Source organism: Sardina pilchardus, chromosome 1 (assembly GCF_963854185.1).
Source record: "Sardina pilchardus chromosome 1, fSarPil1.1, whole genome shotgun sequence".
Lineage (NCBI taxonomy): Eukaryota > Metazoa > Chordata > Actinopteri > Clupeiformes > Clupeidae > Sardina > Sardina pilchardus.
In genome coordinates, this window is record NC_084994.1 from 40477892 (window position 1) to 40485579 (window position 7688).

The 7688-nt window shown below is 40.4% G+C and overlaps 1 long non-coding RNA gene across 1 annotated transcript; it reads left to right on the top strand.

Annotated features, from left to right (window-relative positions):
- Positions 1 to 3858: 3858 nt before the first annotated feature.
- On the top strand, positions 3859 to 6817 carry LOC134092105 (uncharacterized). Its single transcript, XR_009940164.1, has 2 exons — positions 3859 to 4100; positions 6198 to 6817. It is a non-coding gene; the product is annotated as an uncharacterized LOC134092105 (long non-coding RNA).
- Positions 6818 to 7688: the final 871 nt, after the last annotated feature.

A 7688-nucleotide genomic window follows, 5' to 3' on the forward strand; every position in this document is an offset into this window, starting at 1 on the left:
CATTTACATTCCATGTAGCAATAGTAAACTTATTTGGGCTTACTTCAACTTTGTTTCTATCAATCATTTTGTTTAATCAAAGGAGTCACTGATAGTCTGGGTCAGAGACAGGTAGGACAGTGCAGATAAATAACTCTCACATGCACACATACGCAAACACACACACACACGCACACACACACTAAGACAGGACAAACAAAACAAACAATTACATACACTCAACACAGGTAAACCTGTGCAGGACTTGACACCCTCCACCCTTATCACTCCTTTGTAGAACATGCTTTACTAAGGCCATTTTGCCCCTTGCTCTTGGCCTTGGGCACTGGTCCAATCAATTACTTAAATTTGTACTGATAACATATAGGTCCCTTACAGTTGCAAAAAGAAAAATATACACACACTACCCTGATATTCCCACCCCCTATAGAGTAAAAAAAGAAAGAGGAAGAGAGAGAGAAGAAAGAAAGAAAAAAAGGGAAAAGGAAAAAGAAAAATAATAAAATTAAGAGTAAATGATGAATAAGAGCACACAGGCACCCCAAAACCCTCCCCACCAAGCTACCCCACATACATCCATGCACCCCACAACCACACAACAACCATCCACCCAACGTCCACACGAGCATCTATGCACCAGCAATACACACAAGCATCCATGAACACTCTCTCTCACCATTTACCCCCCCCCCCACTCACGCACGCACACACGCATGCACACACACTCACAGCAATCCATACATCCACACAACCATATCCCCAAAGCCTCCACTCAAACATCCAAACACCACCCATACACGCAACATCCATCTCCACTCTTCACACCCCCCCCCACATATGCACTTGCACTCTCAATCAAGTTAACTTAAACAAAGAATAAAAATCTACAAGAAGAAACTGCAACAGACTTAAAATACCCCCATAAACAAATACCACCTTAATATTCAATGTTTCTTGGAGCTAGTCAAATTAAGTAGGCTACATGATAAGGCTTAACATAGACATTATTTCATTAAGGACTCATAAACCTAATTTGCTCCTGACACATGGGATAAGTCTTTGTGTCCAATAATAATTATTAAATAGTCTCTTCCAATAGAGGGTGAAAAAGGCAAAACCCTAAACAGATGCCACATTGATATCAAATATTTCTTGGAGCCCATCGAACTAAATGCACAATGAGGCACAACATAAACGTATATTCCTTCATTAAGGGTTCATAAACCTAGTTTGCTCCTGACACATGGGCTACTGTGGCAAATAATTGTCTCTCGTGTCCAATAATAATCCTTAATAGTCTCTAGTTCCAAAAGGGGGTGTGTAAAGGCAAACCATTACAGGACCTTATATGAATTCCAAATTCTCTACAGTCTGTCAAAAAAAACTAAATGGGGAAAATTGATGAGAAGGGAACTCCTCTCCAGACCGTCAACATGGCAGTCATTCAGTTCGTTGTTGGTGCTCAAACAGGAAATTTTTCATTTAACGCTACTTCTGCTTCTTGTAGAGAAGTAAACTTAAGTTCCTCGTCTCCATCCTGGACAAGAAGCACACCGGGATACTTCACCCTTGTTGTTATGTTAAGGTTGTGAAGCCTCTCTCGAAGTGGCCAGAACGCATCTCTCCGTTTACGCATTTGCACCGATATGTCGGGAACAATTCGGTACATGCTCTTCTCTTCTCTGGCGGTAGAGTCTTGGTTTCGTCGCGCCTTAACGGCCTTTAAGATGTTGTATTTTGACTGGATGTTTTGCACTCTAAATATTATGCCCCGTGGATATTTTGCCTTGACATTGTGCACTCCGAGTCGATGGGCCTTCTCAATATCGGCCTCGCTGAGGCTTAATCCCCATTCGCTGTTCAACATCTTCACCAGAAAGGGAATCATCTCTGTTCCTTTTTCAATATGTTCTGGTGCACCCAGGAGTTTAAGATTCTTTTCGCGTTGCCGATTTTCAAGAACATCTATATACTCCAATGCCTGGTCAAGTTTCTTTTCCATGTCTGTAATGGAGCTTTGGTGATTGTCCAGCTGTTCCGCATGATCATGCATTTCACCCGTAAATACTTCCATTCTGTGGTCTAATGAGTCCACCCGCTTAACAAGCGATGATATCAATGTATTAGTGTCCTTATGCATTTCGAGAAGTTTATCCAGCTTACTTTCGAGGTCATCAAACCTGGCTGCGTTTGATGTCGGCATTTCTGCTGCCACGTGAGATCTGGTGTTCATGTAGTTGATGTCCTTATTATTCCGAAGTTCTTTTCCTCTCCGTTTTGCTCATTTAACAGTCTGGGGTTTAATTAACATATCTGCTTATTTTGTTAGTACATTTATAAGTTAATTGTAGGTTAAATTAGGACTTTTGCCCGCGGCATGCAGGAGCTCCTAACCTCTCCGCCCTCTCACGTCGCGCATGCTCTATTCCTGTTCTATGTTGGTCCAAAATACTATTGGAATGCTGACGTTGTCCTGCACTTCTAGTCCGACACTACGTCACTGGGTCGTTACAAATTAGGACTGAAACGCCCCAACACCTGCTGCCCTGATTAGCCTACCTGTGATAAGCCATGTCTGCAGCACTCATTCCCAGATTGACACGAAATCACCATGGTTGATTGGTTGCAGCAGTGCTGCACTCTCTCTCCAAATTTCAGAACGTCTCGCCCATAGACCTCTGAAGTTCGCCTACAAAAAGGATCCAAAGCTGCCATCTTTGCCCATATAAGGAGATCCGGGAGTTAATTGAAGCTAACTGCCTATGGCAAGTTGCATTATAAGTTAGCTTTGGGGTAGCAAAAATCAAAGTGTGCCGTCTGCACCTGCCGAAGATCACGGTATCCACTAGACGGCAGTGGACAAAACTGTGTAGTGAAAAACGTCTGCATTTCAAATATCATCATCCCCGCGAGAGTTTAACAGGTGCGATTATTGAAAATCCCCATGTTATTTTCCCATAGAAAAAATCTCAAGATACCGGATCTCCTTATTTGGGCAAAGATGGTGGCTTTTTTGTAGGCGAACTTCAGAGGTCTATTTTGAAAGCCGTTTTCAGAAATGTGAAGTGGGTGGAGTTATGGGGTGAAGTGACTCTTTAAACCGTGCACCATCCAGACGCAACTGCGGTACCAATTTATGAAATTCTCCGAGTTGCTTTCTATCACGGTTGATGTCGTGCACCCAAATCTTTTTTTTTTTTTCGCAGGCTCCGTCATGTCAAATGCTGCTGCAAGTGCTAATAGGTGAGGTCTATCCATTTTTAAGATAGTAGGCCTATGTAAAACGTAGATAACACCAACAGTGTAAACAAGGAAGTGTTTGGAGAACTCGTAACCTAGCAACCAGCTGATTGAAGCGCTCAGAGCGCTAACCGAAGCGCTGTAAAAAACGCATTTGGTGGACACAGAACAATGTGGATTCTTGCACCTTCCATAGAAACAGAGCAGAGACTGTATAATGCTCTATTTAGCATTGAGTATTGTTAAGTCACGTGTAATATAACATGGTAAAAAGACATAGCCATCCCACACAGGAGATTTCAAATGAAACGGGCCCCTAGCTCTATTTGCAATATTTGTAATGTCTTACCCGGCACATTCTTACATATGTTTTGGGAAGGAGTAGTGGGAGGTAGTGGAGGAACTGTCACAGCTACTTGATATCACTATCCCCAGGACACCACACAGTTGTCTTTTGAATGATGACTCAGACCTTGAATATTCCATAATCCAAAAGAAAATGTTGATGGCAGGTTTCACGGCATCTAAGAATGTTATTAGCTAGGGGTGGGACCCACTCACTTTACAGACCTATTACAGATCAGTGGGCGGGACTTCACCTCCAGAAACTAAGGCTGTGTTCGAACTGCGTGCTAAATACTAGTCACATACTGATAATGACGTGAAGTAGCAAATAGTATGCAGTGTTTGGAAAATGTAATATTACCAGTACACAAAAGTTTCCCGGATGTTATACTGATGGGATACTGCATCCCATAATGCATAGCGATTGTTTCCAGCTTCAGAAAATTTCAGTAACAATGGCGGACAGCGAAGGGACAAGTAGGCTATGGCAAAAACCGGAGATGAAGAGCACAAATGTGAGTATTAGTTGGGTGTTTTGGTATGGAATGTTTCGTGGCTTCTGTTATTGTGGAAGTTTTATTACTGCAGGGTCCCCGCGGGTCCTTAAAAAGTCTTAAAAAGTCGTATTTATTTTTTTGGATTTTCAAGGTCTTAAAATGTCTTGAATTCTAGAATTTCCGATGAGGAGGTCTTAAATTTCATGTCGTGCCGAGTCCGTTACGTCAGCTTTGCGATTGTAGACACACTCAAATATTGTGGGTGTTACAATATAACAACACAGTAAAAAGTAGCTTGTGGGTTCCTACAGACGGAGATAGTGTTTCAGAGTGGCAGACGCGAGCCAAGATTTTTAAGAATGCGACGGAAAAATATTTGAGGTTGCAATGGTGTACCTGACGCTTTTCGGGTGAGAGCATACATTTCTTTCGCCTGTTTTCATTGTAGACTATGCGTGCAACTTTACCAAACAATATAGAAGTACTGTAAACCTCCTGGGCTTGGCCCTCTCTCTTTCTCTCTCTCTCTCTCTCGTGCGCGCTCAATGGACACCCACCCCTCGTACATTTAATCCAAATAAAACATTCACTATCGTGAATAAAGCAATGCCGACTAGCTAAATTATTATGAAATCCGGTTAGCATCATAGCATGCTGCACATTTTATTAAAACTCTTGCATTCAAGTTGAGTGATCATCTCATCACCAATGTTTTCTAACTCCAAGACTAAAAGGAGAAAAAGTATCAGCCTACCTTGAAACTTAAACACATGTGGGGGAAACTGAACAGTCCAACCAGTAGACTATGATAAGCTAGCCAACTATGCTACTTTGTTTACAATATTTTGAGGCATCAATCAGACAGCTGAATTAAAGAGGTAGGCCTAGAGTTGTAATACAAATAGTAGGCTATATAATCTGCATAAAGTGTGCAGTCATGAATATCAGAAATGTCAGTATATAGAAAGTAAAGGGGAAGAAAAATGGGGGGGGGGGGGGGTTATTTAGTTTGAATGATTATATATATAATGTGAATGATTTTTTATAAAATATATTTATAAAAAATCATTCACATTATATGAAAGGAGTGCGATACAAATGTGACCTTTTGCTGTTAGAAAGATATGCAATGAAAAATGTGGGTGCACCTACATTTTGTGCTGGTGCACCTGAAAAAAAAGTTAGGCGCACCAGTGCAACCAACGCAAAAAGTTAGTCGGGAGCCTTGTCCATTTTTTAACTGTGTTTAACTTGTAATTTGCAACTTGATTTGTTTACACACTGTTTGTACGTTATTTACAGCAGTATTGTTGTAGTATTAAGAAGGCAGTTGCCTGACGTGTCCTATTTGCACTGTCACTCAAATACAAATGTGCTTTGGTAAACTGAACAGCCTAGAGCGTACCTTTTATATATATTTTTGCCGTGGTAATGGTCTTAATTTTTATTCTTAGAGGTCTTAAAAAGGTCTTAAAAGTCATTACATTTGTTGATAAAAAATGTGCAGATACCCTGTACTGTAGAGCTGTATTTGTGTATGTGCAAGTGAATAAATAGCCCAACTTAACCAAAGCTAACGTAAACTAACTGGCGCTCAATGGAAATGAATGGTAGAAACCTGTTAGCTTGCTAAGTCGCTAAATAGCATGATGATTTTCTAGCCTCTAGGTAACGTCGTCATTCACATTAACGAGAGCAATGTTTATTTATAGCCTAGTTATCGTTATGGTTATCATTCTTGGTGTGAACGGCCCTTATCTCCTAAGTATTCTGTCAGTTATAACTGACAGAACTCTATTCGTACTTTAAAAAAATAAGTTTAATTTACAAAAGTGTAATGTGAAAATCTTTGATAGCTAAGTTGCTTTGGTATCTACTGAGAAATGAGCACCTGGTTCAAAACAGTTCCCAGTTTAAGCCTACTGCTCTTTGATAAGTGATATCATAGCCGGATTTGGGTATAACCAGAGAATGTCTAGGGCTCTGGTATAGCCTAATGATGGAAAATAAAATGGTAATGGCAGAAAATAATTTTCTCCTTACTAATATTTGATTTTAAATGAGTGTTTATAAGAAAGTGTCTAAGATGGTAAAAGATGTAACCTCTATCTCTAGGACTGGCACAACGTCATGCACAGTGGTCTTGGGAACATCGAAGGCTTCTGCAACAACCCTGTAGGAGGTGGCACTGGATAACCAATACTGAATGATGACAACCTCCAGTCTCTCCCCCAGCCTCCATCACAGTCCACTTCAAGTGTGTCCACAAGGGCATTGACAGAAGTCGTTCTTCAGATCCACATCTCCAAAGAGGAGACGGACAATAGATAGAATAGTGTTGCCATTCAGTTAGCAATATTGTCCCCTGGGGTCATTCTGAGAGAATGTGCACTTGTTGTTTTTCTTGATGTTAAAGTTCAGACATTTTAATCAATTGAAAGTATTTTGTTCAATGTTTAGTGTCACTTGTAAGGTAACTGTCATACAGTGGTCATTATGGGATTATCAATTGTCAGTGTAGCACAGTTACATTTACTTAATTTCACATTTCACTTAGTTGCAAACCCAAGTCTTGCCAATAATGACACCTTTTTGATCCATTAACCATGGTTGCATACGCCTTCATAAGAAAAGACAACTGTGGGCTACAATATTGTTAGTTTCTCTAGGCATATTGGTCTAATCACTCTGAATTCCTGCTGAAGAACGAGATTAAAGACCATCAGTATTGCAGACCTTCTTCTCCTTGCTTGTTTGTTGGCTCTCACCACAGAGAGGTAGCCTAAAGACATATCAAAACGGTAGGACACACAGAAGTGCTACTCTCTCCACTGATCAACACTAGAGAAATGTTTTATGAACATTGTTGGCACTCTGTTGGCAGCACAACAATAATTTTATAACACTGCACTTATACCTGATTTCACAGCTTGTGCATCCTCTTAGCCTAACTCTTATAACTTTTATATCAATTCATTGTATTCTTTTCTGTTATTTAAATTCCATTATATCCGAAATTGAGTCTGGATTAATAAGCTTAGGTGATTTTATTTATCCATAAACATATTATATATGACACATCACACAGAGATTCTTCATGGGTAGGCTATGCTTTCTCCAGATGTCCAGACTCCAGTGTAGCCCAAAAGCTGGCTGATTTGATAAGTAAACAGAACAATCCTCCTGCCATGTCAAGTCAAGTTTATTTATAGGCTATAGCCCATTTCATGCAACGTGCTTTACATAAACAAAAGCAAACTTGTGATGTTCTAAATTTCCAAGAACGCTAGAATTGAAATGCAATGATTAATGCATTTCAGCTTAACTCGTTTCCCACTGCAGTCTTATACAAACTAGATGTACCGCAAAGCGATACACAATATGACCGCCGCTCAGTCCTGCACATTCTCTCCGCAAATATCAATCACGCTTGTGTTTCCATCGCCTACTCCATCCCTACTGCAACTTTTATGTATGTAAATGAGTGTGTGCATGTGTGCGCTTGCTTTTGTGTATGAGTGCTTCTCTGTCTAGTGTGAGTGTGTGTCTGCTTGTGTGTGTGTTTAATGTGTCTCTGAGTATATGTTCACTGTGTTCTCTGCCGTC